At 35.0% G+C, this 5,629-nt stretch overlaps 1 long non-coding RNA gene across 1 annotated transcript; it reads right to left on the bottom strand.

Moving 5' to 3' along the window:
- Positions 1 to 3,314: 3,314 nt before the first annotated feature.
- Positions 3,315 to 4,261, bottom strand: LOC130462732 (uncharacterized). Its single transcript, XR_008923442.1, has 2 exons — positions 3,962 to 4,261; positions 3,315 to 3,657 (listed from the first exon to the last, which is right to left on the bottom strand). It is a non-coding gene; the product is annotated as an uncharacterized lncRNA (long non-coding RNA).
- Between the last annotated feature and the right edge of the window lie 1,368 nt (positions 4,262 to 5,629).

Below are 5,629 nucleotides of genomic sequence, written 5' to 3'. Positions count from 1 at the left end.
CCATGTAGAAAAGCATTATTGATGTCAAGTTGATGTACTGTCCAGGCATTAGTTACAGCTAAAGCAATGAGACACCTTACTGTAGCCATTTTAACCACGGGAGAAAAAGTCTCCTCATAATCTACTCCATACTTTTGTGTAAAACCTTTAGCCACAAGTCGAGCTTTGTACCTTTCAATAGACCCATCTTTCTTCATTTTTACTCTGTAGACCCACTTGCAACCAATTGATTTCTTGCCTTTGGGAAGAACACAAATTTCCCAGGTATGATTAGAAGTAAGAGCTTCAAGCTCCTTATCCATTGCTAAGATCCAATCATCAGATTGAGAAGCTTCAAAATAGCTAACTGGTTCAATTTCCTTAACAATCTGATTTACTAAAGCTTTGTGCAAAGCTGGTAAATCATTGTAAGCCACAACATTGCACCAACTGTTGTGTGAAACTACACAGACATAATCATCTAGCCAAGCTGTAGATTTGTGATTTCTAGTGGATTGTCTTGTTGGGATGGGATTTGGAACAGTTTGAGGTATAGAAGAGTGAGAAGCAGATTGATCAGGAGTGTTTGTTGCTGTTGTTTGATTAGACAAAGTGTCAGAAGTATGAGAGATAGGAGAAGAAGATTTAGATGTATGAGGTTCTGTTGTGTCAGATTCTGTGATGTGGAAAATATCAGGAATATCAAAATTGGTGTTAAGATCAAAAGGTGTGTTGATTGGAAGAAAAATGGGACTGTGATTTGTGTTTTGAGTAGCAGAAGCATGAAATGGAAGATGTTTTTCATGAAAAACAACATCTCTGGAAATAGTAATCTGTTTTGTTTCTAAGTTCAGCATTTTGTATCCCTTTTGATCAGGTGGATAACCAATCAGAACACAAGGTGTTGATCTAGGGTCAAACTTTGATCTATGTGCTTTAATTGTAGACACATAACCAAGACAGCCATAGACTCTTAAATGATCTAGACTAACTGATGTATTGTTTAATCTTTCAAAAGGAATCTCAAACTGAATACTACTCAGAGGCATCCTATTAATAAGATGTGTTGCTGTAAGCAAACATTCCCCCCAAAACCTCACTGGTAGTCTAGATTGGAAGTAAAGAGCTCTGGCAGTCTCTAAAAGATGTCTGTGTTTCCTTTCAACCACTCCATTCTGCTGTGGAGTGTCTGTGCAACTCTTTTGGTGCTTAATGCCTTGACTGTGATATAAAGAAAGAATTCTTCATTCACATAATTCTTTGGCATTATCAGTCCTAAAACACTTAACCTTGGTGCCATATTGGGTATGAATATAGTTCAAGAAATTTCTCAAAATATCAACAGAATCTGACTTGTGTTTCATAAGAAAAGTCCATGTATTTCTTGAGAAATCATCTACAATTGTAAGAAAGAAAGTACAATTGTCATGTGTTTGTGCCTTGTAAGGTCCCCAAACATCTATGTGAAGCAGATCAAAACACTTGACTGACTTAGTTTGACTAATTGGAAAAGACTGTCTACACTGTTTTGCTTTGGGACAGATCTGACAAAGAGTGTCACAATGCCTACCAACAGATGGCAAATTCTTATTAACTAGGTGTAACTTGTCAAAAGGTAAGTGACCCATTCTTAAATGCCACAGCTTAGCATCTTCACTAACTGCTGCTAGAACTTCTGTGGTTGAGGTGTCTTTATTCTGTATTTTCCCATGTTCCAAGCCTTCTTCAACAACTGCATACAACCCTGATTCAATCTCACCAAGAACCATTGTACTGTTCTGAGAAGGACCCTGGATTAAACACTTGTCATGAGTGAAAACAATATCACGGGATAAGTCTTTGCATAGCTTATGGGTTGATATCAGATTGAACTGACAACTAGGAACATGGAGAACATTTTGAAGGATGATACCACTACCAATTTTGACATCTCCAATGTGTGTGACACAAACTTTCTTACCATCAGCTACTGTAATTGTTTTTGTGCCTTTGCTAACAGCAGTGTGAGAAAGAAATAAATCTAGGTTTGAACATATGTGGTCAATGGCTCCACTATCAATAATCCACTTTGAATTAAAAGAAGTAATCAAACAAGTACCTGCCATATTTACTTTGGAATCAGATGGCTTGTCTGGATTATTAATCAAACCCAAAAACTGTTGGTATTGTTCTTCTGAAATGTGAGTGACATTTTCATCTTGTTCCATCTCATCACTACTCTGCATTACTCCAGCAAACTTTTTGTTCTTGATATGAGGTGGATAGCCATGAAGCTTCCAGCACTTATCAACTGTGTGTCCAGTCATGTTGCAATGACTGCAGTGGTAAGAGTTTCTCTTGTTTGACACTGCAAATTTGTGATTACCAGGACCTTGCAGGAATCTTGGTTGAAAACCTTTGTAACCACCTTGAAAATTTCTTCTGTCATCATTGTTCATAGCAGAAAAGACCATAGGCTTAGTTTCTTGTTCTTCTGACATTTTCTGTTGCCTCTCATCTTGCACAAGTAGCCTATATGCTGTTGTAATGTTTGGTAGAGGATTCATCATTAGAATGTTGGTTCTTACTTGTGAGTGCTTTTTATGCAGTTTCATCAAAAGCTGAACTAATCTCTCTTCTTCTTTATCTTGCAAGAACTTCTAACTGACATTGCATGAATAACCAGAACAAGTGCATGCTGGAATTGCCTTTGCACTGCTCAATTCATCCCAAATCATCTTGATCTTGGTAAAAAATTCAGTAATACTGCTATCACCTTGGGAAACTTCACTCAAGTTTTGCTGCAACCCATAGAATTGTGGCCCTGAAGTTATTGAAAATCGTTCCTCCAGATCCTTCCAAATTTCATTTGCAGTGGACAAAAACACTACACTCTTAGCTAGTGTTGGACTTAAAAGACCTTAACAGATATGATACAACCATGCTATTACATCTTTCCCAGGCTTGATAATCAGCATGACCAACTGGAGGCCTAGGTAAGCTACCATCAATGAAACCAACCTTATTCTTGATTGCAAATGCCAGCAGAATACCTCTTTTCCATTCTGCATACCCTTCTCCATCAAATTTGTCTGAAACAATGGCTGCATATGGATTCTCAGAAGAATGTATATAGTAAACACTATTAGGATCTTGTACTGCTGTCATCTTTGATCAGCAATTTCAAAAACAAACAAGAACTAATCACAGAAAATCCCAAGTTGAATTGAACTTGGTTAGCAATCTACTGATTTCAGTAGCTTTAAGAATTTGCGGATTTTAAAGAAAAATGGCAGAATCAATGGCCTGCTCTGATACCATGAAGAAGTTCTTAATCAGAACTTCGAATTTAGAAAGAGAGGGAGAGAGTTTTATTGAGAGAATTAACTCTTATTACAAACTACAAAAAGCTATCAATCAACTTTGCTTTTATACTAGATGCATAGGATACAAGATGCTTTGATCAGAATGACCAAAGTTAGTTATAACAACCTACTGCTTGTAACTAACTACTTAGTACATGTCAGCAATCCATGTACAATGATTACATGTCAGCAATCTGTGTACTTCGATCTTTAAGTTGGAGCAGTTGAGTCATCAAAGCAGCAAGCAAGGCACTGCTGTGTTTGTTGCTGTGTTTGTTGTGTTTGTTGATGTTTGATGCAGCTGCATCATGTGTTGATGTATCCATGCTTGCATCTGCATCATGTTCTCCAATATATATACTTAATACTTATCCAATTTTGTTTAAAAACAAAATCATACTCATATTTCCATTTGAAACAAATACCTGTGCAAATTGTTTTTTTTTGGGTTGAATTTTAATACAAGGAAAACCAATGGAAGGTTTCATCTGAAATAAATCTAACTTGATTTCAGATACATCACTTTATAGCTATGAAGCACGGGTCTGACAAGAAGATAAACTTAGATTTTTGTCCATGTAACACAGACATACTACTGGTTCACTAAATAGATAAAAAATATACACATACATACATACCTGAAAACCAGAAATGAAGAGATCAAGCAAGAAATTGAAGAAAAGATGAATGGCAGAAGTAAGAAGATACTCCGTATATAGGTGGATAACCGCTAGGTCACTAACCGTGTTGGGAAGGCTTGATTCAAAAGTTGCTGAAATATGAAAAATTCCAAATATTGAATGTTGTTTTAATTTTGTGCATGATGCACAGAGAAGAGGTCCCACAACGCTGATTAACAAAAAAAAAGAAAAGTAGTGTAGGACTCTGTAGCAGCTAGAAGACGCATGTCATGCACCTGGGTCGATATCGTTCCACTCTTTAACTTTTTGACGCATGTCAATTTCTTTCTAGCATCATCAATTTAGCTGTAAAAAGAAAAAAAATTATCATAAATTTTGCATTAGTACACTGTTGAATGTCCCAATAGAGGACGTAATTTCCAATATCAGATACGGAGTATGTATTACTAAAGCGCGTCTCCAGTGAGATCAATCACACCATCAACTTGATGGTGTGACGAGCGCGAAACCAATAGCGTATCCCCTCTAAAACTATAAAAAAAAAGTAATATATCTAAACTAAAAATGTACCTCCTCTAAAATTATATATAAAAAAAAAGTAACATGTCTAAACTATAGAAGTAACATACCTAAACTAAAAATGTACCTCCCCTAAAACTATTCCGTATAAAAAAAAAAAAGTAACATGTCTAAACTATAGAAGTAACATACCTAAACTAAAAAAGTACCTCATCTAAAATTATAAAAAAAAGTAACATGTCTAAACTATAGAAGTAACATACCTAAACTAAAAAAAATACCTCCTCTAAAATTATTAAAAAAGAAGTAACATTTTAAACTATAGAAGTAACATACCTAAACTAAGAAGGTATCTCCCCTAAAACTACTCCGTATAAAAAAAAAGTAACATGTATAAACTATAGAAGTAACATACCTAAACTAAAAAAAGTACTACCTCTAAAATTATATATATATAAAAAAAAGAGTAACATGTCTAAACTATAAAAATAACATACCTAAACTGAGAAGGTATCTCCCCTAACACTACTCCGTATAAAAAAAAGTAACATGTATAAACTATAGAAGTAACATACCTAAACTAAAAAAAGTACCTCCTCTAAAATTATAAAAAAAGGTAACATGTCTAAACTATAGAAGTAACATACCTAAATTCGCAAGTGTGAACTGGTCTCACCATCAGTTGATGGTAAGGACAGCCTCATATAAGAATTTGGGGTATTACTAAGGACCTGTTTTTTTTGGCTTAATTTTAGTTTCAGGACTTATTTGGCAGTTCAGTTCAGTTCAGTTCAGTTCAGGAGCATTCGGTTCAGTTCAGTTCAGGAGCATTCGGTTCAGTTCAGTTCAGGAGCATTCAGTTCAGTTCAGTTTAATTCAGTTTAATTCAATTCAATTCAATTTAATTTAATTTAATAATAATAATAATAATAATAATAATAATAATAATAATAATAATAATAATAACATTTATTATTTACGGATTTTTCATGAAATACCCCTCAATTTTCACGAAATTCACCAAATGCCCCTCAACTTTCAGAAATTCATCAAATGCCCCTCACCTTTAATATAATACCCAAACTACCCTTACTAATGACGCGCCGTTAGTCCGCCGTTAGTCTGCCGTTAGCCTACTTTTCTAAT

The sequence above is a fragment of the Spinacia oleracea genome, chromosome 6, assembly GCF_020520425.1.
Source record: "Spinacia oleracea cultivar Varoflay chromosome 6, BTI_SOV_V1, whole genome shotgun sequence".
Lineage (NCBI taxonomy): Eukaryota > Viridiplantae > Streptophyta > Magnoliopsida > Caryophyllales > Amaranthaceae > Spinacia > Spinacia oleracea.
This window is presented reverse-complemented; position numbering and strand designations above follow the sequence as displayed.